Raw genomic sequence first — 27,556 nt, forward strand, 5'->3', positions numbered from 1 at the left:
TATAAATAATTGTTATATCTGAACAAAGCTCTGCCATGCACAGAGCACTTCACTATTATTGGCACCCCTGTTATGTTTCATAATCAAACTTGCTGACCTGAAGATGTTTCTTTTTTCCTGCAGCTAACATTGACCTTTGTGCTGTAAACATAAATTAGGTTCTTACTCCAGCTTTGCTTGTCACACTTCCCGATTGTTCCAAACTTTAGCTGACTGTAGATTTGGGCAAGTTTTTGTAAATAGATTGCTGAATATTTGTTGACACTATGATCCACTTCAAACAGTAAAGAACATATTTAAAAGCTGCTGCTAGTTGAACTGATAGGGGTGCCAAAAATTGTGACACCAGCAAATTTGTAAGGAAACATGGGAAAGTTTTTGCACCTTATTAAATGTCCTTTAAGTAGTTTCTATTATTTATTTTTATTTTTTTTGCAAGATCTTATTCTACCAAAATAAAAATCCCTCCTTTCCTGGAGAGTTTCTTGTAAAAGGGTGCCGTAAATTCCTTTTGTTCCTCTCAGAAGAGCTTATCTTGAGTTTTGAATTTTGGCCTGTATCATTTTTTTAAATGACATTGCAAGATTACAGCATAATTACCTTTGAAAGTTAGCATCAGTTATGTTCAGTTAGCTATTATTGAGCGACAAACAAACCTTTAGAGGAAATGAGTTTGATTTACTAAAACTAAATCAGAAGGTGCCCAGTGTTACTCGTACCCCAAGCCTACAAAAACATTATTTAAAAGGAAATATCACCCAACACTGGATGTTTATCAGAAGGCAAAATGAACTTTCAAAGGAAGTCAGAAGGGAGGGAGGGAGTATTTACCCAATCCAAGCATGGACCTTTCTTGGATTCCCATATTTTCAAATTCCCATGTATTTTCTTTTAAAATTATCTTTGCATTATAAGTTCTTCATTACTGAAGCTTTTTGTTAGTGTTAGCTAATAAAATCCTCTTCAATAAGACTACAGAAACAACATGGGAATGCCCTAAATTAAACATTAAAAGACATTTTAACTGAGCTTAACTGATATGCTGACATGGCAACGCAACCCACGCTTCTTTAAAGCTAGCAAGTGGGTGTACCCTGCATAATTACAATAAATTACACTAAAAGGTTTTCCTTTTGTATCCAAAACAAACTTTGCAGATTCTAGACAAAAAAGTGAAAGGTAAGAAATTGTTGTCTCAGAAGATTTGGCTTAATAAAAAGCAACCTGACATCCTGCCACCCTATAAAAAACAGCTTCGTTCCTGAAAAAAAGGAAAATAACTACATGAAGCTGTCATTTACTGGCAGCTCATTGCTAAACTCACAAATTAAATACAAAAGTAGATTAAAAAAAAAATTAAATATGTCGCAAAAATCAGCCAAGTATCAGTCGTTAAATAAAAATTAAACAAACATTAAAAACCCACAAAGCAGAATGTTTAATAAAGAGCAAGTGCCGGGTTTTAAAAATGTAGCCATAGGTGAGAATGAAGGCTTTAAGTGGGTCAGTCAGTAGGGGAGGTTGTGTAATGGGTGAGAGTCTGTGAATGAATGGATGAGAGTCGGTCAGTGTGTGAATGGGGAAAAAGCTTAATGGATGTATAAATGTTAAAGACTGAGTCACTGAGTGAGTCCAATAACAAAGCGTGAATTATTAAAACCGCAATAATGTTTTTTTCCTCTTCCATTAAAAACTCCTAAAAATGTTCATCTTTAGAAAATATACATTTACAAAAATGAATCGCATCTGTTGAAGTAGTTCTAAATGTGCATAATAATATATATGTGACTGAAACTGTCATTTAAATGTCTGGAAGTATGAATTTGTTTTCTTTCTAGACATGTTGTTTCGTCTTCCTTGTGGCACAGTGTGTCAGCAGGAGGGGGAAGACGTATTATTAGTTATCTCAGTGTTTGCCTCTGTGGGTTTTCCTGTGAGCTAATTGGAGTCCTCCCATGTGTCCCAGCTGAAAAAACTGCATGTTTGCAGATAAAAATAGGTGCAGCATTTCCTGCTGTGCCAGAGACGGTATTTGTCTCACAGTCTCCACCTTTGTGCTGCTTGTTATTTCCACTGGTAACTATCTGCTGCAATGGAAATGGAGAGTTCAGTAGCAAATGCAAATAAAAAAAACAGATAATGATAACATTAGTTGTTTTTTTCATGACTAAAGAGATTTTTAAACAGCCATTTTGACAGCTGCTACTGATTTAGTTTTGTTTGCTATAGCTAGCATTTGTTAGCTCTAAGCTAAACCTTACTGCCTTTAATTTGGCTTGTTTACTAAAATATAAACTCGTGCTTGCTCTCTTGCGCTCCATTTAGTGGCATTTCTGAATAGTTTATTGCTCATTAATGTAGATCACTTGCCAAATTGTCAAGACTTTTGGATAGCCACCATCAGCTTTGTTGTTGGGCTACAGAAAAGAATCAGCTGCATCATTTGTTGTAGGTGATCTATGGAGAAGCAAGAATTGAAATTAAGTGTATTACATTTTTGTGACTCTGAACTGATTTGAGCTTAATATTACACAAAAACAGTTAAAAATGTAACATTAGTAAAAAGTAAAAAAAAAAAAAACAACCCTCAATGTATCTTGCCTTCTCATTAATTGGTGCTTCTTTAATAAAAAGATTTGTTGAATAATTTTAATGGTGCTGATCAGTTAACTAGTGAAAGTATTTATGTTTCTAAATACTGATCAGAGATCAGAAATGCCATTTGACATTGTGAAGTTATCCTACAAATACAGTAAAACAACTTAGATGGGTCATATGGAGCAGTTTGCCTTTTTTTGCCTCAAATTGAAAAAATGGTGGGAAAATGTAGATGTTAATAGTTCTTAATAATCACATGGCTGCTGTTTGGTCCAGATAGCAGCTAGTTGACTACTATGGACACTGAACAGAAACTTCTTTCCTGAAGCAGATTTTCATTGAGAAATTAATTTAGAAAGCTCTGCTAAAAAACATCAATGTAGTGTTGAGTTCCAGCTGCAAAAAAAATATTAAAGTCCTAAAACCAATACAAAAATTTATAGAAATGATAAATTAGGTGATAACTTGTCTTGTTATATCACTATATCAAAATTGAATTGTGGTTTGCACTAGCAGTTCTCCACTGTGTTATTTTCTAATGCACTCTCTACTCACATTCTGTATTTTACTATGACCAAAGTGCTGCTACGGCTGCTGTTTTCCTGTTTCTGACACCAGATGGTAAGATAAAGTTAATAGAGCTAGAATCACTCAAACATTTTATCAAAGTCTCAAAGGCTGCACCTCGACTTCCTCTTCTCCCTCGTGCCGCTTCCTACATGCTGAGATGTGCACGCACCCCACGGATGGAGCGTTCTCCAGCAGGGAACATGCGGGAAGAACTCAGCAAAACGGTTTTAGTAATAGGGTAGAAGCATGATTGCTCGATGCCTCCCAGTCTCTTATTCACATGCGGTATTGTAACTGTACCATGTCTTGCAAGATAATATTGCAGGCATTCTTCTTCAAGGATGAATGCAGGTTGTTTTCTAGAAAGTTAATAGAAATATTTCTCATCATAAAATGTCCTATGCCTAATCCCATTCATGCATTTTTTCCTCCTATAGTGACAGCCCAAGTCCACAGCTATATTTGACTCTGACGAGTGCACTTATAGAAGAGGTTTATTATTAGCTGGTTTTCAGGCAGAGCCTAGAGCTGTCAGTGCAGATCGTACCTTACAGTTTAGATTCTGTCAGAATACATCCATCACTCTCCTAATCTTTAATATTTCTTGATTTTCTTTCAAATGTCCAGCCTTGAATCTTAATATGTTCACTGCCACTGTTGTAGAGACATTTGAATGTGCACCCACGTTGCCTTTTTTTTTTTCTCAAACTTTAAATTTTCAGGTTATTGAGCTAATTTTAATATTTCAGCCACACTGGTTTGTGCATGAATGAAGAATGAGCCCAGCACGTCAGTCTCAGCCACTGAAACGTTGTTATTTGGTTAATATTCAGAGGTGGACCTGCTGGAGTGTCACATAATTGTTCTTCTGCATAACTCGGGGTTATCATCATATTGATCTGATAGAAAAATCTTCCCTTCAGAATATTTTATATATGCCAGAGTTATTATTTCCGTCAGCCAAGACAAGTGGTCCAGGTCCATGTCCTGAAGAAACAAAGCAACCACAGACCATCGCATTACCACTGCCATGCTTGGCTCTTAGTACAATGAAATCCACAAATGTTCCACTTATGACTTATCCTTCCACAGAATATTTCCCCAGAAGTCTTGGGATCATCAAGACATTTTTTCTTCAGCCTTGAAAATCCCCCATGGATCTAATTTTTGCCCACTCTCTCGTTCCATCTGTTGAATCATGACCTCTGACCCTGAGACAAGTGAGGCTTGCAGAACTTTAGATGTTATTTTGTGTTTTACTGGAATGCCAAAACTATGCATTTAGTTTGGGATATGATTTGCTGCTTTTTTTATCTTTTAGTCTGCTTCATATCGTCTGCCACTTAGTAGTGGCTAGACAAATTGAGCTGCCATTAACGTCAACATTACTTTTTGCTAATATGGAAAGTACTCCTGGATCAGTGCTGCTGTTTTTAGTGTATCTGCTGTCTTCTCAAAGCTCCAAGAATGAGTCTGGTTCTGCTGCTTTTGTCTTCCTGTTAAAGGGGAGTTTTCCTTTCACTACATGCAAGCTCAGTATGAGGAATAGCTGCAAAGTCAACAACACAATGTAAGTGATTGTCTATCGTCGCTATATTTTCCTCCAGGAGGAGTGACAGCTGGAAGTTAATAACTCAATGGAATCGAATCTGTGACAGAAATATGTTTTTAAACGTTGAGATTATATGTGCTGTGAATTGGCAGTATATAAATAAACTTGGTTAACTTTTTTACATATTTGAAATCTGTGTTTAGACTCTTTGTAGTATCTTTGTCTAATGTATGCATTTTTTGGCAATCTGCAAACTCTTGTTATGTCTTCAATACTTTTTCACAGCACTCTAAAGCAATCCCACTTTATCACTAATGCCGATTCATTAAATTAATCACAGTTGTGTTTAAGATATTGTGGTGACAGAGAATTAAACAACTTTTCTTATCGAGCATTGACCAATTTTGGAAAAATCTGAAGGCGTTCTTGATCAGGTATTAGCCAAACATGGAGAAGCAGCAATCCGTTTCTATGCACCACAAACAGGGAACAAACTTTCAGAAAACTTCAAAGCAGTTTCCTTTGATTAGTAGTGCTTAGAATATTGATCAATATATTTGCTAGATGATGGTATTTGACAAAATGCAATGGTTATTTCTCGCTCCATAGTGACTAAAGTTTTAATGTTGTAAATCACTTTGACCTGCCTTGTTGCTGAAATATGCTGTAGAAATATTCGACTTGACTTTATTGTAGTGTAGATTTGAGAAAGTATCTTTAATCTTAATACCATGAACCTAAACTTCTGCACTGCTAGATGTACATTCTGCTTTAGGCAGTGGTGAATCAATGAAAACAATCCATGAAGGCCCCTTTTGAATAAATGATTCTCAAGATGAATGGCTCTTTTGGATTCTGTAACTCTGCAAAGATGTTGGCGATGCTTGAAGGAATATTCAAATAATCTACGTCTAGGTAGACAGTGTCTTTGCACTAATCTAATTCAAAGCAATCTGCCCATTCACATATATCAACCCAGAATCTTGTTTGACATCCATAAAGCATTTTCTCCTTTGCAGGAGCACTCAATTTTAACATTTGACGTGGTGTTATCTATCTGCTGCCTGGTTTTATTTGATTTTCAGCTGTATATATCGCAAAAGACGGATTTCCTTTTACTTTTCTTTGCTGACAGACTTTGACTTTTTTCTCACTCAGGTTAGATGATTAGATTCAGTGAACGCAACTGCTATCATGTTAAAATTGTAAACAGTTATTCCTCTTTCAAACCCGATATAAAACTTGTAGGAAATAATTATTTACTTTATTTCAACTGTAATCACCAAATTCATCTGTGCATGCCAAGGTTTTCCTGTCAAATTTGATCAAGTAGTGTTATGTTCATGGGCTGCATTGCCATACATTATACTGAAAAAAAAAAAAATCCCACAGGACAGGGCGGAGGGCACCATAAGTCACAACTAAGAAACAAAAGTTTGGTCTAAATGTAATTATTCTCATGGCAACGGGGGCTGGAATCTCTGATAGGGGCTATTTGTCTATGGAAAACACTATCCTCAAGAGTCTGTGTGAGTGTGCCACATACCCAAAAAACATCTGTGTGTGAACATTTGCACTTTATGTAATCCTGCTGTCTTTTTCCATGTATCACCCATAGTTTGGAAACTGTGTGTTTTGGATAGCTGAGTGATTTTCCCCCCACACAAACCTCTGGAAAACATGAAGACCTACATTTATATATAAAAAAAAAATGCCTTTCTTGTGGGAGTCGATCTGCTGCAGTTTCTGGAGTGAAATTCAGCTGCTGAACAGTCAAAAAGGAGCTTCATGATATCAGTAACAGCTCAGGGTCCCGGCTGTTGTGCTGCACGCTGGTTTTAAGTGGCTCTATGTAACAGCTGGGGAGTGGAGTTTAATCCACAGTGCGAGACTGAATTATGCATTATACTGTGAATGTTACACCATGTCTATTTAAATGCAGTGCTTGTTGTGTCTCTCAGTCTGCACCATTTTTGAAGCTCCTGGGCTGTGACAGAATAACAAAATATAGCAGTAATTATGTAGTTGCTGTAACTTCATCATTCATAAATACATTGATTTTCTGTTAGGTAAGCTTTTAATGTCCTTACCATTAAGGGCATATCACACTATCTGCAAGAAGAGTATTTTTGAATGCCTCAGTCATCCTTAATTTTTTTGGCGACAGCGTATGACACAAACTTTGTAATTGTAACTCGAAAAATATTGACTTCATTCCCCTCAAGCGCCTTTATAACTGATTCTGCAAAATGTCTTTATGATTTTCCACTATGTGATAAGAACATGTGGAATGTTAATTATTATATTCAAGAAAGATGGAAATCTACATAAAATCTGAATGCATAATGATCACAGTTCCATAGAGTTCACATTAGTGATTCCAAATCAGGTGCAAAGAATAGGAAACCCTGATAGAGAGGGTCACTCCAGGAATTTAGCATCCCAAAAGTACATCTTCAGTAGTGTAGACTGAGAATCTGAATATGGTAGCATGAGCTTAAGTAACATTAATCCTGCAATATCAGCTGCATTTATACATTTTGCTGTGGCGGTGGGAGCTGTATGGAGGATTGCAGCTCTAAGTTTATTGCGAAATTCAGGAACCACATTTAAGGAAATAGATGAATGCCAAACATTTACAACAATGGAGGACATTCACTTTATGGAGTATAAAAACGTCAATTGAATCCTTTCTATATTTATGTGAAACTGAAAAACCAACAAAAACAGATCAATGAATGACTGAAGAAAGAATTTGCTGTGCCACTACTACAATCCTGCTGTCACAGAATTACTGAAATTAGGCTTTTTGTCTTTGCTGAAATTACTGATATTTGGAGACATTGGACGTCACTGCAGTATTTTTGGCAAAAGTTATGAAGCGACAATGTGGAACATCTAAGGAGTCACATGAAGCGCTGGAGCGACAGGTCGCACAGTCCTGGGTGAAGGTCACAGTTTCTGTTTCTGTTGTATGGAAGCTTTGTTTCTCCAATCTTCATCTTTTCAGTGTTATTGATCCATAAATCCAATGTTTGTTGTTCCACATAAAATCCCAATAAAAAAAAAACTAAAAAAAAAAAATGCTTTAATTTCCAAACTCCACAAACAATGGGCAAAGTCTTTTAATGTTTCTTAGAGGTCACTTTTAGAATCGATGTGGTAACTTCTGAGATGGAAACCAGTACATACCTCTGTGACCAAAATACTGAGGAAGGCAAACATTAGTTGAACAGATATTTATTCAGACAACAGAGGAGCAGCTGGTGTATCAGTTTACAAAGCCACCAAACAAACTCAAGTTGTTTTCATGTGGAAGCCAGTCAATACTTTACTTTGCATGAATCATGGATGGATGGAAGGATATGTCAGAATTTCTGTTTGGACTCCACAATATTTTTGTTTAGAAAAAAAAAAGAGCATAATTCAACATTTTAACTCAGCTTAATGACAATGTGAAAGGATATGTTGTGTATCTACTACTGATAGCTTGTGTTCACATTTATAAAACTGCTTCTCTGAATAAATGGAGATTTCTGAAATATGTAGGTATATTAATTACAGAGTGCAATGGAAGTAGTAAAAGAAGTGGGCAAATTATGGAATAAGATAAATCTGTGTATCTAACTCAAAATATATTTGTGAACTGAAATCAGAGACGAAGGACAGGATAGAAAAGCTCTAAAGCACATAGGTGAAGATTTATGTATTCCTCAGTTTGTAAAACAAGCAACGCCTTTGGTGCACGTTCAGAAAAATATTTTTTTATTGAAGCATGAAAGGACTAAGTGAAGGTGCCACTGACTGACTAACAGTTTTGACAAGAGTGTCTTGGAGAAAACGGGAAAATAATTGAGTGTCCTCAGTTTGTAAAGCAGAGCATATTCCAGGCACTTTCCCAATATTTATGCTCAGCAGTTTAATAAAATTATAGGAAGTTGATAAAAAAAGGTTTTGGACTGTGTACAGAAACTGATTACTAATAATGAAAAAAAAAAACATGTAAAAATAAAGTCTGCAAAATGTTATCATAAACCAACTGAATAGTGTTTATTTTCAGTCAATAAAAGTCATCACAATGAGAATAACTACCCTCGTCTGAATGTTTTAATGAATGACATTGTGATTTGTAACTATTGATTATTTCACTCCTGAGTCAATACAAATCTTTAATAATAATAGAGCTCCAAGCAGAACATAAAACCATAAATGCTAAGCTATACATTGTGACATACCAACTCAAAACACCATTGAGGAAAAGCATTTCCTGGTGGTCCGTCCGTCCATCCATCCATCCATCCATCCATCCATCCATCCATCCATCCATCCATCCATCCATCCATCCATCCATCCATCCGTTTCTGTACATCCTTGTCCCTTAGTGGGTCAGGAGAGTTGCTGGTGCCTCTCTCCAGCTGACGTTTCGGGTGAGAGGCGGGGTACACCCTGGACAGGTTGCCAGTCTGTCGCAGATTTCCTGGTTGTCATTTTTCTAAATGATAAAAATCTGAAAAGTGTGGCGTGCATATGTATTCAACCCCCTAAAGCTAAATTAGAGTCTACCTTTGTGTAAGTTAAGTTCATTGTAAATACAACTGTTCTCCCAATGCCACCAAGCTTTTGAAGAGCGCTATTAAACAAACCACATGATGGAAACCAAGGAACAAACCATATATGCAGGTGAAAAGATGTAAACTAATACAGAGTCAAAAATGTGCAAAGGCATCAACATAAAACCACAACAGAAGTAATGATTTTTCTTACTTTTTGGCTGTGCTTTTTGGCTTTTGTGGCCTACATAGCTGTGTTGCGACTGTTTTTATTGCAATGTGGCTTTCGGTGTTGATTTGAATTCTTTTTTTATTGCTTTGTTACTTTTGCATTTTGATCCTTCTATGGATTCCACAAATCTGGCCTTTGAGAATAATCAAAAATATAAAAGCCATGATTAAAACAGAGCCATGTAAAGCTCCTTTTAGCAGTTTACGTCATGTAGAGGACACAGCAAACATGGAGGAATAAGTTCTGGGTAGATGAGAGTGATACTAAATTTGTTTGGCTGATATGAAAATCGTAAAGTAAAATAAAATAAAAACCCGGACTGGACACCATTACTATTCAACATGATTGTGGCAGCATCATGCTTTGGGGATGCTTTTCATTAGTAAAAATGTAGCAAATGGTCTCTGTTAAAGCATTTATCTACACAAAATATTAACCAGCATGGGATTGGCTGAATAAATATACATTCCTTTTCAACCCCTTTAATTGTAAAACAAAATTGCAGTGCTATGGGTTGGCCCATCTCAATTACATGTTGTTATAGTAAAGTAGAAAAAAATTGACAAAGCTTCAGGGGCATATAGCTGGGTAATTTCAATTATGTAGCTGCAAAGTTAATAAGAGTCATTGGTTTATTATAAATGTAATTAGTTAAAAAGTAACAAAAAAAGATAATTTTGTAAAGAAAACTTTAAAGTTTTTCCTTTTCTTAATGACATCCCTCAACATTTCTAGTCTTTGTACGAAGCTAAAAAATGCCACCAGCCATTTTTTTCAAAGGTTCCTAAATATGGAAATGGAGGTATTGGAGTTGCTCTCTTTCATTTATGTTGCATCAACTTTGGGTATTAAATTTTAGAAAGGAATCAATACCAGTAGTTTCACTGATCCATATTTTGAAGGTTAGTCTCTAATGTACAGCTTTGATTAGATAACAATCAGTTTTTGGTTCATCTAAATCTCACTCTGACCTGAAGAGTATGAGAAAGAGAGTTAATGTACTTAGAAATAATCCATAGAAAGCCAAGGCTGCTGTTTTCCTCTCATTGCAAACTGGATGCTGAAATGATTTATCAGGCTGATGTTTACAATAACAGCATCAGCCTAAAATAATGCGGGGTGAATTTTAAGCACACAATATTTCCTGTTGTTTCATCAATCTGCTGTAGTGGCTACAGTTTTATCCCATGTGGCAAAGATTAAGTGTCCCTCTTATATCTTTGACAGAGAGAAAACATTTTGAACTTACATTTGAACAGAAACCACAACACAGTGCCTTAAAATCGAAAGGATGCAATGTTATTGCACATTGACACTTCATTTCTGTTGTGTATTTTTTTTTGTATACAGGGTTAACTTAGCAAAATAAACAGCTTTCTGAGTGCATGTCAGCCTGCAACAGATTGAATGATGCTGAACTGTGGCCTCCTGTGCATCACTGCTTCATTATTCATGCTTGCAAATTGCCAAGTGGACCGTTGAGTTGAGTAGAGTTGGGTTGAGTCAACCCAGGCAGGTAAACAGGGCCACGGTGTGAGTCACTTTGCTCATTACTCTGGGCAACTATACAAATTTTTAATAACAATAATTTGTCTGATTACAGCCCTGCATCTGCCATTCCACGCAGCTCTTATTTTCACATTAGTTTTTCATACTGAAACGGTTGAAAATAAAGTAGAGTAATTCTACCTTTAAATCATCCATACTTTGCATACATTTGATTTATATCTCTTGGCAGCAGTGCTGAGTGTAATTGGATGGGGTGGCTAAATGCAACATTAACGCAGATCCAAGTATCACAGAGGAAACTGCCAACACCAAACTAAGCCCCAATAAGCATAAATCATTTCACTAAATTCCCAATACAGTGAAAATAAATATGATGCATTTTATTTCATGTTACCTGACTAATGCCTGGACAAATACACGAACATCAGCACAAACTTATGGAGATTGAAAACTTTAAAAATTCTAAATAAACAAAAGAATGCTTCACTAAAGTTAATGTGACAAAAACCAAAAAATAAATAAAATAAAAATAGTTCGTAATAGCATTTAATTTATCATTTAATTAGTCATGCATTAAGCATTAGTTAAATTAGGAGATTAAACAGAGATTTTAGGGTGAGTACTCTGGAGAACTAAAGCTACCAAAAATAATGATAAAATGAAAATCAGACTTTTTATTTTGTTGTTTTCTTATTTTCTGTTTCTCATTTTTTTCTGTAAATCTTTGCTCAACTCTCACTATCCTCTTTTAATTTAGCAATTTATTTGAGCATTTTTTGACACTGCTGGCAAGATTAAAAATACACACGGGCCAAATGTCCTAGATATTTATTTTCTTGTTGATCTCTTTCTCTTGGTTTAATTCAATTTAAAATAATATTTGTGAAGGAACTTTCATTTTTACAATCATGTTTCCTCTGAATACTTGGCTATTAAAGCTACGTTTAAGTTTTCCAACAGAATGAAGCAGCAGAAAGAGGAACTTACTGTGCTCTTAAACGAAGCTGAAACTTCAGAGTGACACTGCTCATTAGGAGTTTCTTTTGAAAGGAAGCAAATAAAGATTTTCAAAGCGAGGTTTAGGCCAGACAGGGCACACTCTGGGAGAAGTGATGGACAAACTAATTTAGGCGTTTGACAAGAGACTGTACTGTTATCAAGATGTGCAAAGATAACGGTGAGAGAGTCAAATCAATCTGTTTCTCACATGTTTTACATCAGTTTGGAAGATTCCGACTTCCCCTTGTTTGAGATCATAAAGCCCGTTGATTAGGCTCATCTGTGGGGTATTTAAGCTCAGCAGGATCACCGGTGGTCTTTGAAGACAGTGGTTACTGCGGAAACATTTTAGTCTATGAAGCGTTTAATGAGCAATTATGTCTGAAAAAAACACAGCTCTAGTTTGTGTGTGTGGCCCACCTTGGCTTTGCCATGGTCCCTTAAAGTTTATGTGGATGCCAGCAGGAGAAGATGTAGAAATTAATCAAAAGCTTATTGAAAGTGATTGTTGAAAGGCTTAGACCAAGATTAATCAAACTGTTTCTTTTACCAACGCTCAGCTAGCGCAAATTGTGCAACAGCGCAGATGGTATCTGAGGTCATTTTTGTTGCTCAGAGGTTACAGTATGCATACATGATTTCAATTAAATGAAGCTTTTCAAGTAGTCATGATTTTAACTTTATCATTTAGAAATGAAAACCACTTTCAGAAGGTTGGGACTGGATTGATGTAGGTTCCATGGCAATTTATGCAAGTAGGTTTTTGGCAGCTTCTTGTGTGCTGGAGGAAGAGCATTGATGTCTTCAGCCTCCAATGCAACAAAAAAATGACCACACAAAATGCACATTTTATCAACAAATCCATGAAAAGGAACTTTCATCTTGAATGTAATTAGTTTTTAAAGAAGGGAGAAATTTCTTATTAATCTGATTCCAGACACACAACGGCTCCACATGGTGAATTAACTGATTGGACTTGAATAATTACAACAACAACAACAAAAAAATCCCTAAACCCTCCTGTGTTTGAAAAACCAGATAAATGAAATAGAGATTTCAAAGTGATTGCTTGGCTGCATGCATTGAACGACTGCTGTAAGACATCTAATTTGGTGCTGGTCTGTGCTACAAAGAATTCATTAATCATTAAGGTTGTCTGGGGAAGAATTTCAAAGGATGCCTTTTTAACTATCCTGGGTGCAGTTGAATCCAACATTAAATGTATCAATGACATATTTTCTTAGTTATGAGGAAACTTCTAAAAGAAGCATACCAACACTCACTCTCAAACTTTAAAGGGGCAGTATGTAAGTTTTATAAAACAATGTTTTGTTTTGTTTTTTTATATTTGTTAAATTTGTCACCATGTATGTGATAAGATAGATAATCTGTGATTTCTTCCACCTCCTCCCATATCTACTATTTCCATCTGACAAAATGCACCATTCCTGGTCTAAACAATCAATCAGAGCCAGGAGGAAGGTCTTAGCGCTGTCAATCAACTTCATGTAATCTCTGCTAAATGCGCTAATGGCGGAGAAAGTTACCAGTTTTATCTGCCGTCACCGGTGGCCACACTAACTAGTCTAAGCATTCATGACAAGCTGTGCTAGCTGCAGCATAACAGAGAGCAAGGTGGTAGGAAGAGGAGGATGAGCAGCACCTCATGGAGGGGTGATTGACAACACAAATACCTGCCTCTTGGCTCTGATTGGTTGTTTCTAGATAGCATTGGGAGCAATGGAAGAAGGTAGAGGAGCTTGATTTCTTTTCACATATTATCTGTCTCATGGCATACTGCCACAACAGTGACAGTTCCAACAAATATGTAAAATGCATTTTTTATAAAAGTTACATGCTGCTTTCTTAGTCCATTTAATTTGTTTCTGTAAATCTCAAAATGAAATACTTCCATGGATGGTTGTCTGATATTTTGCGCAGCATTTTAGCTCAAAGTCCTAATTTTGTACATAAAGAAGATCCTTAACTTAGTCATTTTGTATTCCCCCCCAATCCTTTGCCTTAAGTTGACTGAGAAAGTACTGTCATTCAAACATGAGGAAAGGCCGAACACAACCCACCAGCTGCACCAACACAAAACGCACTCCAGTGCACCGCTCACCCCACCTTGACTCTAACACAGCGCCAGGGCGACGGCCGCAGCATGGCGAAGACTGGCCACCCCACCAACCTCACACCTATGAACCTAGAGGCTTGCTTTTTCATTGTACCCCCAAAAGACAGACTCCCACCGCAAACACTACCCACATTCACACACATGTATTTATTCCTAAACATGGGACATTTTTGCCCCTGAGCTAAAGTACTGGCTTTCTCTAAAATGTTCTGTCATATAATAATGTTACTGCCATAAAAGATGCAATTATTAGAAGACTTCTACCTGTGGTGCTAACAATCGTCAAGGGTGCTGTGCAAGTAAATGGGCTATTAATGTTGATATTGTCAGCAGACCTTCAAACTCGCATGTTGCCATACCAACACAATTAATAAAGCACTTTAAAGCAACCACAGCTGAAACAAAGTGCAGCAGCTTACATATGCTAAAATAAAAATAAAAAAACCCCCAGAAAAATATGACATGATAAAATAAATACAGTAAAACCAATTGAAACAAATTAAGGTCAAAGTCTCACTGAAGGTGAAAACAAAAACATTTGTTCAAATTGCATGCATAAATTGTGGCCCAACAAAACAGGATAATTTATCTAAATGAGAAAATATCTAAAGGCATTAAAATATAATTAAAAAAATACTCAAATATACAAAAAGTCTAAGCCCTAATACAGTGGACTATTATTAATATTCTATAATCTAGCTGTATATTCAAGGCAAAAGTCAAAGGAATGAAAAGTAATGTAAGACAGCACACACTTTTATTTACCTCCTATTTAGAGAGCCAAAACATCCAAAAAATAGTTTTTACACTAATGTGAAATTCACCATTTTGAAAACACCCATCTGCATTTCTCTTTCATAGCATTCTTAAATGGTTGTGCTTAGACTCTCAACTAACATTCATGAAAATTGACTCGGAAGCTCTTATGTAGTGTAATCATCAAAGAAACAACTACAGAGGTTGCATTCATCCACACCAGCAAGCCGTGGAGAAGTAAATTATTTAAAAAATAAACCTAGAAATGCTGACTTGCACTTGGTATTTTGTTTTATTTATCCCTCAAGCATTACAGTAGTCATTTATAGTATAAGCATGCATATTCTGTAATAACTGTAAATTAAAACAACCCTCTTCTGCAAGAGAAGATAAACCACCTGTATATGCACCGTTTCACTGAGCATCATAACAAATCACTGTTTTGTTGGTGTCTTTGCAGAAATAGGACAGTTAATTAAAAATTAAACGTATGGCATGCGTTGCAATATTATTATGCTGCAAATTATTAATGATATTAGTAAGTTTTTCAGCCTGTTAAATACTTAAATGCTTTTTTTGTTGATATTTTTAAAGTTGTTGCAGAAGATAAATGATGGAGCCATTTCTGAGGTTTATAATAAAATACCCAAAAACACAATTACAGTGGGGCAAAATGGAATCTAGTTTGTAATTTCGTTTGCAAATTGGGGGATATATTGCCGGCAGCTACCATTATCAAGGGAAACAACATGGTAATTTTTATGCTTGGTAGCACAACTGGCAGGCATCTGCATCTGCTGTTGATAAGTGATTGTAGGCGTTTCATTAAGTCACTGTTGCAATGCACATATGTGAGAAAAGCCTGCGGGGGCCTGAGATGGAGGAGGCTGGTTTGGAGGATGTGCGTCTTGACTGACATGGAGGAAAAGATAATGACAGCTTATGTTCTGTTTAACGCTCCTCTTCCCTTTTGTTTGCACAAAATATAAAACGGTGCTTAATTTACCAGAACCACAGATAAAGACTAGATGTAATAAACACTAGTGGAGGAAGATAAAACAGTACATCCACAATATGTACCATACTTGAAGCTTTTCACAAAGTAGTCAGTAAATCTTAACAGCTGGTACTTTGCATAAGTATTGATATTTTTAAACAATTCTATATTTTTGTCCGATTAATTTAGGGTTATATGAAATAAACCAACACATATATGAAGTTGATGGAAAAATGACATGTTTTTTTTTTTTTTTTACAAAACTCAATATTCTGCCCTGACATTCATATATATTCTCTTGATTACAATTATGCTCTGCTTTTTGCACCATTTCTTTGTCCAGAATAGCCCTGGATTTAGCACCATCCAGTTTTCCATCAACTCTGACCAACTTTCCACAGCATGATACCGCCTCCACCACATGTGTGTTGTTAGTTCTCTAACAACACACACAAATAATCCAATAGCTTCAGGTTTATATGGTATTATGGGAAATAGAGCAAAAGAAACAGCTAAATTCAATGTAAATAGAGTATGTTATTCTGCCATTTGACAGGGTACTTCAGTTCTGTTTCATTGCAGAAAAAGTTTACTACTGCTCTTGAACTTGGAACAGTTAATAGGAGTTGACATGTTCAGCTGTTGATGTTGTTCTGTGCTTCGGTTCAGTGGTCCTTCAAGCCAAAAGTGAAGATCTCTGCAGAGAACAAGGCAGTTCCAGGGAGGTCCCACCTCACTAGTTACAGGATTTGAAGGATGTCTAACTGTCGGCTGAGTGACAGACACCCCACCAGACGTTCAAGTGAATCTGGCTGGTTGTGGTTTTACTGGATTCATTCATTGACTGTCTTCTTTCCTAAATGTGTTGCTAAATCTGACATTTTGGACAGTAAGCCCTTTTATTCTGTCAGCAAGTTGTGAGCTAAAAGATTAGATAAGAGCTGATGTCTCATTTTGTCAAACTGACAGAAAAAACAACCATTARAACTTATAGATTTTTTTTTTCTGCTGCAGACATGAAAATAATTGATGGTAACCCAGTTTTAAGCTGCTTCTGCCATGTCATATCATGCTGCAAATATTGTCCATCGGTTATGCAACCGATGCTTGGATCATAATTGACTTGTTGAATGAAAACGACAAAGATGAAAGTCGTTTTTTCTGCTTCCAGTCAGTCTAATTCCTGCCACTTCTGTCACCTACAGGTCTAGCTTGTGGTGAACCGGAGCACTGTGGCATTAACGATTTTCTCCCCGACGCCTGCCTCCGTTTGTGTTCCAGCTTTAATTCACTGTGACAGACTGTCACGGTGTAATGTGACGTGTTGCGTCGCACATGTGCTTTCCGAACGGCACGCTTCTCACACTCAGATGGAGGCACAAACAAAACGCAGCACCTGAAGCTTTGGCAGGTCAAGCAGCAGCAGACAAATGGGATGAGTACGGTGACGGCACCGCTCCTATCCGGGCTCATCGACAAGTTGGCCTAAATGAGCATTAGCAAACAAGCAGATGTGAAAAACGCTTTTCTTTTTCTTCAATACAAAATATTGCTGACAGAGAGCTTGGTGACAGAGTTGAAATAAACAGTGTGTGTTGCATCCCCAGTGTACGTTGTGCTGCACATGTAGCCATTCCTTGCCAGAATATTTATAGTCTATCATGTTCGTCTGTGTATGTTTGCGTGTGTGTGTGCGTGTGTGTGCATGTGTGAGCAGGAAAGAGCGTGGATCTAAGAGCCCTGCAGGGGTGTGAGGCAAGAAGCAGCAAGAGGCAGAAAATCCCCGCTGCCTTTGGATTAATGTCAGCAAACAGGAAGCCAGGCATCATGTTATATGTGCATCTGTACTATAGAGAAGTCTGTCCCAGATGAATTGCAATTTAGTTCCTCGAATTTAGATTCAGAGCAAATTAAATGTTGCTCTTTGTACAACTTAAATGTTTTTAATAAATAGCTCTCTAATTGAATTTGAAGACTGACCTGAAGTGATGCCTGCGGTGCCTTAGATGTTTCTCTGGGTTCTGTTGTGACCCCATGAATGTGTTGTTGACCAACTTTTGCAGCAATTCTTGTAGATCACCAACTCCTAGGAAGCTTCACCGCTGCTTCATGTTTAACGACTTTTATTGTGGTTTCATCAGAGTCACATATGGTTTCATAAGGGTTTGTTTCTCATATGGTGTTGAATTTCTTTCAGATTGAGGCATGGTTTGTTGTGTTTTGAAATATTTTACTGTATTTGATGTTGCCATTTAAGCAACTTAGTGACACTACAAATCTGGCAGTAATCAGGCCTGGTTGTGGCTAATAAATTTAAACTTGGTTTCCAAAAAAATTCAGTTCAACGCAATTAATTTATACTATAGCAAGACAGCAATTGTTATTTTTCCCCATAGGGTCAATTTAGTTTGGATAGCTGGAGAAAATAATACTTTTTAGGCTGCTTTTTGCATTTTATTTATAAACTGAAGCTTCAGTAACAAATGGTCAAAAACAAAAGCAATCTGTAAAGATACCTTTTCACAGCTCTTACATCAGTATTTGTGCTATTGACTATTTCAAATAGTTTTGAATGCTTTTTCAATGTCTTTTGACGACAAAGCTTTTATCTACAATAGTACACAGAGTAAAGTTGAAAGGAAAAATATAAAAAGTAAAATTTTTCAAATTTATGCCAGAAAGCTTTGAGTTTGGGATCTTGGAGTCTTCGGAAGCTGCAGCATCAAAAAGAGGCTTTCTTCTGTAATGGAAATCACTGCATGAGCTCAAGCACACAGTGGAAGTACACAGACTGAATGCTATTATTATTTCTACATATACAAGGCAAAAGTCGACCATGAGAAGAAAAGAAAATCCATAATTTAGATTTAGAAACTCTAATATCTTCCCTAAGCTGGGATAATTTTGAGGTGAGGTGAGAATATGTTCTCCTTTGGTTTCTCCAATTAACATTAATTTCTGTGTGTAAATAATTATGAGGGTACATTTCAAGATGTTACGAAAGTGACTTTCACATCTATAAATTTGGAGTATATTTAACTTGTTTACTTTTCCTAAATACTTTGTTCTATACTAACATTTTATTTAATTTTTCTTATTAAACACGAGTTAAAATCAATCCAGAAAATGTTGGATTCAGACTTTCTGCACTTTGTAGCACCATAACTTTGAAGCCTTTTGATCTCACTTAATATGTGGTCGATTTTCAAAATTGACGACAAAAGGTTCCAGATTGTTGTCACATTTTGTAAAGCTACTTATTAGATTTGTCAGTAAAACCAAACAAACTTCTGTTAAATATTTAGTATAGAGTAGTGAAACTCTGTCTGAAACATATGAGGAAAATCACCTTGGAATTTAAATGCAACTCAAAAGATTCAGGATCTATGCTTTAATCTGTTGAAGGTTGTTTTTTTTTTCTGTCAGGTTTTTTCCAATTTGAATTAGCTCAGTTGTTGTGCTTCTTGTATGACAAACAAAGTAGATTTACATTCTCTTCCTTCTTTTTACTTGAGAGCCACCTAAAAATAACAGCAGCAACAATCATAAAAATGTTTCGGAGTATTGGAAAATACTCCACATATGCTGTTGAAATCTAGAGTTTTTTTTTTTTTTTTACCCTTTTGTTTTTTTCTATTTGTCAGTGAAAATAAATCTGCATCTACTGTATTTTATTCAGTTGTATTCTCTGGATCTAATCTTTGTTCTACCCGTTTAAAATCAATATGCAGATTTTGCCCACCCTAACTTTTCTTGTTTTACACTTTGTTCTCAAACGAGCGGTGTAAATACACATATCATGTCAAATGCAAAGCAATGTATCTGAAACAGAGGCATCTTGTGCATTGGACTGACTTATTTTTCAAATGTAAAATTATTGCTTTTCTGTAAAGTGCTCATCTCTCCTTTGATAGTTTTACTTCAGACACAGACCAGAATATTTAAATGAGATCTTAAAACACTTTGTTGCTAGAATACTCCCAGCGGAGAGATGGCTTAAATGGGAACTGTCACAATAATGCAAACCTGTTTAATAAAAAATTAAAAGATTGAGTTGACAGTTTTCCACCTGCAATTCAGCAACAAAGCATTTTATAGCACTTGTTTACTTTTTTTTTTAATTCCTCCGTTGCAGGTCTAGATATTTGCTCAATAATTCTACCTGAAAGGAGAAACTCGCATCGTCTTTGGAGATTTCCATATTACAACGGCAGCACCAATTAACACCATGATATATAAGATCAGACTAACTCATGGGCAGCGAGAGCCTGTAGACGTAATGTGCACACAAGGTAATGAGAAGCTGCTATGTCTCATTTCCCAACTTGATTCAGCTGTAATAGTTTTTGTCTGCTAATGTCCTTTTTGCCCTCATGCCTCTTAAAGAGGTTGTTCTGGTCTGTGGTGCAGATATTATCTGTTTGTCCATGTGGAAAAGCTTCAGCTCTGGACTTCCTTGCAGGGAACTAGGCACAACGTTTTCTCTAAATACACAACTAGCAATTGCTTTCAACAAATATTAGAACAAAAACTTATCTTTTCTTCAGCAAGTGTTAAAATTAATACTGAACCTTGACTGAAAAATGTTTCACAGTTTTATGCATTCAAATGAAACCAAGCGACAAATGCAGATTTGTAATTCAACAGCTACCTTTTCAGCATTAATAAAAAAGTTAATTTTTTTATAAGCCCTTGTATTGTTCACTCTTCTTAGCAACTTTTAGTTTTTAACTCTCTAAGACCTTTGATTTTCCACAGCAATGGCTACTGTGGATGAAAACTTTGAACATGAGAGTGAATTCTTATTCACTCTCATGTGAATTCTTAGTATTTAGTTGTTTTTTTTTTGGCTTGAAATGATTGATGTCACATGGTACAATTTAAGCTTGTGAAGGCTGTTAAAGAAAACAGCCAACTGCTCCATCTGTTCCTCTTTCTCCCTCCTGACCATGTCCACACAAAACTGTGACCCAGTATGCGAGGTATCCATGTACAGGCCTGGGAGGAAAAGGGCCTGCAGGTCCTCTTTTCATAGCCTCATACTGATGCATTGCTTTAAATACTCTCATTTATTATTCATATTTGCAGAGGGAAACACTTCTGTTCATCTTATTAGTTTGCACGTGAAAAATCAGGCATTTGCATATGTGCACACGACAATTTAGATGTAAGGAAGCAAAACTTGTATACAGGCTTAAATATCCAGTAATGAGAATGCAGATATCAGGTAATGCCACTGCGAAAGAAAGTGTACTTTACTTTTACTGTTTGCTTACATTTCTTACTTGCAGTTCATATATAGCATTGTCAGCAATAACTACATGCTTTGTTTCCCCAACACTTGTCCCTGTTCACACGAGATATTTATTTAGTCACCTTCCTTCACATATGTTTATGTTTATTTGTAAATTATCTGTACCTAACTGCAGCACCTTCAGCTGTAATCAGATGCACCATGCAAGTCAGCAAGATATAAAAGTGAGCCCATAGAAAGAGCTTCTGCAGTAATTGGTTCTTTTATAGTGCAGTGACTTGCAAAAGTATTCATGCCAGTTAAATTTACACATTTTGTCATGTCATGACCGTAAACTTCAATGTAGCTGATTTTATGGCAGAATTTTATGTGGCAGAACAAATGGGAGGTGGAAGGATGCTTGCTATGCAAAATTAAACATTGTGTGTAAAAAGATCTACAAAAAGCGTTGCACTATTCATCCCTCTTTGCTCTGATATTTCTTAATAAAAGAAGAGTGCAAACATGTGTGAACATGATGCAAGATTGATTCTGTCTATGAGGGAACGTGATCTTTTCAGTGCATGTTTGTTTGATAAAAAAGGAATAAAAATGACCAGATGAAAGATTTATTGGAGATTGACCACGATCAAACCAAAAATACCTCTGTTTCAAGATGTAATAATGAAAGACAGTTGATGCCTACAGTACACTGAACAAATTATGAAAAAATGTTTAATATCATTGGTTGTTAAAGCAGGTAACGAAACTCTGACAAGTTGGGTACAAATTGAACTAAGCAGTTCAACCTGAAATGAAAATAATGACTAAGGCCTGGAAAACAATCACATGAATAAAGCACCCAATTTTAATGTGTAAACAGAAGGTTTTTTGTAAGTTGTAAAGAAATATTGGTTCATTAAAATTCCCAGTAGTCTGTTATTTTAATAAATTCTGTTTATTTTACTTTGCAAATCAGTTCAGTTTTTTTTTTCTTTTGTTTTTCTGCCGATACACACACTCCTCTTTCTGTTGTGTTTATCAAAAGTATTTTGGAACAAAAGATTTCGGAAAGGATGCAGTAAACTGCATCCAAGCTTGTTACTTTTTTTTGTCAATACCTTTAATAAAGCTTCTGATCATTGTTAAAAAAAAGGTGCTGCTGTCAATGGGCAGAACAACAGCGCTAAATGGATTAGTGAAGACATCAATAGTGAGCTTGAGGTTTGAATGAAGCTGAACTCAATCTGCACAGAAAATAAAATAGTAATTGGTTAGAAGATGGCTTAATTTAAATTCCAGCAATCAAAGCCTGTTTGTCCCTAAACTGCAAAGTGATTTTAAGAAATCAGGTGAAGTAGCTGTTGAGTCATTTGATTTTAATAATTCCATCAACCGCCTGCAGTTTTGTTAGTTAATATCATTTCATGCTCTGAGGCTATAAAAGTCTCCCCACATAATTGTTGTACCTGCAGGATCTCTTTCTGGCAGTCTCGACTGGCTCCTTTCTGCAAACACTATAATCATTTTAAATCTAGTCCCATGGAAAACAGCTGCCGGGCCCCTGAACTGTGAATAGGGATGACTTCTTGGCAGAGAGAGGGTTTTGTAGATCGTAACAGGTCTAATGCGATGCTCTCGGCTTCCCCTTGAGCAGACGGTGTCATAATGTGGCAATAAAAAAAAAGGGCCATGGTTTCTTTGTGCCACAGAAGTGAGCCAGTTCAAGGGTAAACAATCCATCCAGCTGGACACATAACATATTCAGTGCATCCTATGTGTTGGTTTGAGAAAACATATGAAGTATATGTCCTATTTATATAAAAATATATTTATTATTAACCATCATGGTGTATTTTGATATTCTGGGTGGGGGCAAAATAAAACTTCATTGCATAACCCAGATATGGAAAGATAACATCCTAATATGAATAAAACAAAAATTAAAAGCTTTCTGCTAACTTTTGCATGAATTTCTATTAAAACAGCCTAAAATGTAATGCTGTAGTCTTGTCAAAACCTGAACTTAAATTTAAATTCTGTGGCATTATCTTAAACAGATCATGGAAATTAAAATACTCTCCACTGTGGCATTAAATCAATACTGTAATGGTGCTTTAATTAGATTAGGCATGTATTTTATATACTGGCCCCATCTTAGTTTGAATTTATCTCCATGTCTAATTAACAAAAAATTTTAAAAACTACATTTTGTACTTACTTGATTTATCAATTTTGATATTAAAATTTCACTGATAGTCTGAAACAAGCAACTGAGACAAAAAAAATGATAGAACAAATTTCTAATTGGGTACATATTTTCTCATGGCACTCTGTGCAGTTTTTATGCTACCGAGTTTGAAAAAGAAGAGATTGTACAAACTTTCTGCCACAAGTGCCCTTATTAGAAATGTCAGAATTTCAGCTGAGCTTACTCAGCAGCTCCTCAGTATGTATGAACAGAACGCTTCTTTGAAGATTACTCCGTGGCTCTGAGTGTGATGATCCCATTTCCAAGACTTCTGTGGAAATGCGAGTTAGTTTCTAAATATTCCATCGTCATGGAAAATAAGTGAGAGCGATCATTTATCTTTGATATTCTGCACTCATAATTAATTTTTTTGTTTTGTTTTTTTAGATGTTTATAATTCCTTTTTGGGCTGACAAATATTTATTTGATGTTATTTACCCATATTATCTTGCAGTGGAATATAGGCAAAGAATGGAGGATTACTTTAAATCATCACTTGTCAAAGTGGGTAAGAGACGTCTCGCTAGCAGGCACAATATGGTGGGTTCAAAATGTCCCTGCGACAGACGGCGTCATGTTATGTCTGAAAAGTGTGGTACAAAAACCCAAAACTACTAGTGTGCAAAATGGTGAAAAGGAAAAATGATCAGATCTCATCAAAAAACGCTTTTCTTATTCCAAACAATTTCTTACTTGTGTACACGGCATAACGACTCTGCTACTGCACTTTAATGAGACTTATTGTGTGGCTTTAATACTATCAGACTCCAAAATGTTTTCACATATTTAAGATTCCATGCATTCATGCACGCTGTCCAGGTATATCAGGAGAGTATTTCCAGTAGTGTGATAATTCAAGCAGGAAATCTCCAGCTGCGAACTGCATGTACAAATGGTCAACTTTAGACCAAATCTGCACCACTTTTTCTTTTTTCCCCACTCTCATCTGCTAATGTATGGGTTGCATTCATAAATTTAGACCTTACATTTTTTTCTTTATGTCACATCTTTCATAAAAATAGGCTCCTCAGGTCCTATACAGTAACAAGTGAAAGTCTGCATGGGGCTGACAGGTCCTGCTTGTCTTCCATCAGTCATTCCCTGAAAGCTAATTGCAGTACGTTTATTTTCCCAACCAGTGCTCCATCCTAATGAAAGTCCCTCCCATTGAGATAATATCCTATCTTCCAAAAAACCCCACAGATTTTCTGTTTTATAGCCTTCTCAGCGAATCTCAGCGATCCTGGCAGACATTATACGTCTTCATTTTGTAGGCAGAGACACATATTGCTTAAGATTTTCTTTTTTGTGTAAATTAACAATGCCATTTTGTTCCTCTTTTTGTCCAGGCATTGATTTTCCATTTTAAAACGTGAACCCTGTTTTTCTCATAATGTCTGAATGGACAGCCATTTCTACCCCTTGAAATCTATATATTTTTTTATTTTATAGCCACAAACTTGAATGTGTCTGGGATATTACATGAAAAATGAGCATAACATAGTAAAACCTTTGAATTGAAAAGGAAAGGATGAATGTTTTTTTCCGTTTTGTAACAAAGAAAAATATTAAAAGTGTGGCATGAATAAATATCAATGACAATTTATTCTGATACACCCTGAATATAATATAAATATAATCATATTCAAGAAAAAAAAAAAGACAATAGACACATCGCGGATGAAATGGTGGAGATCTTTACATGTTAATGTTTCACAAAGAATTGTTCAACCTGTCATCTGAAACTTGAAATGCTGAAAACCATCAAAAACGTTGCTGTCCATCTCGACTGGCAGGCTAACATGGTAGGAATTCAAAGCTCACGTGGAAGAATCTGTCAGCAGGACAACTATTAATGAAGCTTGAGCCTTTGTGAAAGAGTGCCAAGACGAAAGTCACTGTAGGGGGAAAGCCAGAAAACTTCCAGTATGCAGTTTGCTCCATGCAAAACTGGTAGTTACAGTATTATATTGTGGGGATCCTTTTCTACAGCAGCGAAAGAAATTTGCCATAGTTGTTGGGCAGATAGATCACACTAAGGAACAGACCGTAGATGAGGGCACACAGGTACAATCAAAATGGTTTATCAAAGCATATTCATGAGTTAAAATTTTCTTAATTCAATTGGGAGGTGATGAGTACAGATTCTCTAATCCAATCTGACTAAGATTGAACTATTTTTGCAACAAAAAAAAAAGTTCAATCTACTGCATTCTATTCTCCAAAAGACTTGCTGCAGGTATTATGGCTACAAATCCTCAACTCTGTGGAACTGGATACCGGTACATATGCATGCCACAGTTTTCAGATTATGCATCTTTTGCATTGCTCAATACCGAAAAAATTGCTAAATCCACTGAGGTTCGTGACTAACCAAAGAAGATCTCAAACACTTCAAGCCAATATGACACCACAATGCGCCACATTTGAAAATCTGTAAAACTCGGTGCTACATTTTGTCTATCATTGGTTCTGTAGGTTTTTTTTCTAACGGTAAACAAATGTAAATAACCACGTTTCACTCTGAAGCCTTAATAAGAGAATTAGATAAAACACTCAGTATGTTTGTTATAATTGCCTTGCGCCTGCTGCAGCTATGATTGCATACAGAATGTCTTCAACTCCTATGAGACTGTGGAAATCCTCAAATTATTGAGATAGAGAATTATACAACAGCTGCTCTGTTTAAAAAGAGGACACTCGTCTATAATAGTGTGCATCTTAATAAGCACAAATAGCTGTGACACAGAACAGTTACTCTGCAAAATGTTTCACCCCAGAGGGCGTAACCAAAAGAACATAAACACTTCATGAGGAAGGAATTGCAATTTGAGTTGAAACTTCATTTAAAAAGAAAACAGTAACAGAAAGTTATTCTAGGCTCCAGGCCAATTAGCAGTAGCGGTATCGTTTTGAATGCAGTTTTACCTACATTTTTCAAAGTTGCTGTTAATTTGCCTTAAGCAAATCTCCATTGTTTTCATTTTTAATTGAGCATTGCATAGAGTAATTTTTCTTTAGTGAATCAATAGTTGTTCAGTTCACTACTGTTTTGACAACTGACTGTCTTTTTTTCAATATAGCAACAATTTGCTGGTAACTCTACCACAAGGTGGTGATAATGCACTAACTGGTTGCTAAAATATTACAGATGAAATGAAAAAGAAAATCTACATCAATGGCTGAGCATCTATTACTGGTCTTTTTTAGTAAAGGCAACAAAGTATAAGAAGAGTGTTATCTCTGAATGATGTGATATCATTTATGCCAAAACATGTTTAATCAAAGTTCACACATTATAGAGTAAAAATTATAGCATTTAATGTTTGATTATGGCTTTACTTTATTTTACATCATACTGTATATTAATTTTTCTTTAATATGACCAGTTCTCTTCAGAAACACAAAAGGCTACAGTCTTTTCTGCTGAGAAGATTAATAAAATTGTATCGTCTATTAAAATGAAATAGAGAAAATTACTAGATAACTTGGTAACATTCACTTAGTAATGATATTCATATTAAATGATATAATAAAACAGCTTCTGTATGCACACAGTAATACCATTTAAGTAGCACTACACATGTTGATGATATATGTTTCTGTCTAAATCATAACCTTGAGCTATCTGTAAATTGGATCACGGATTTGTGACGCCATGATTTTATTGCCTTCATAGCTACCTTTGCTTTTTTACTGTACCAGAAGTAATCCTAACAGCAGACTTTGATTTGATAATGCTGCACTCTCTCTGTACCATCTCACCAAAATAAATTTAAAACCAAAAAAAAGTTCTCTGTTCAAGAAATACAAGATGCCTTGAGGAATTTGGAGTCATTGTAAAAAACAAGTCCACCCTGTTTAAATTATAGGGTAGTAAAGTATAAATGTGGTTCTCTTTATAACTAGAACTTTGCATCTTACCCAGTGAAGACAGCTGATCCAAAATGTTCCGTTATAGGACCAGTTTCTTCTCCATTTATGAAACTTTTCTTGGGAAAAGGCCTAGGTTCAGCTAATGCTTGCTTTTATGCAGATGATACACTTAATTATAAAATGGCATAACTTTTATTATTTACTCTCTTTGACTTCTGTTTAATCCTTTTCAAAGTACTCTTTTACATCTAATTTTATTTCTTAATGTCAAAAAGAATTTTATGTTTTCACAAAAT

At 35.9% G+C, this 27,556-nt stretch overlaps 1 protein-coding gene across 1 annotated transcript in view; it reads left to right on the forward strand.

Annotated features, from left to right (window-relative positions):
• kcna4 (potassium voltage-gated channel, shaker-related subfamily, member 4) overlaps positions 1-27,556 on the forward strand; it is a 66,449-nt gene that overhangs the window by 30,557 nt on the left and 8,336 nt on the right. The window lies entirely within an intron of this gene.

This window comes from Poecilia reticulata, linkage group LG3 (assembly GCF_000633615.1).
Source record: "Poecilia reticulata strain Guanapo linkage group LG3, Guppy_female_1.0+MT, whole genome shotgun sequence".
Taxonomy (NCBI): Eukaryota; Metazoa; Chordata; class Actinopteri; order Cyprinodontiformes; family Poeciliidae; genus Poecilia; species Poecilia reticulata.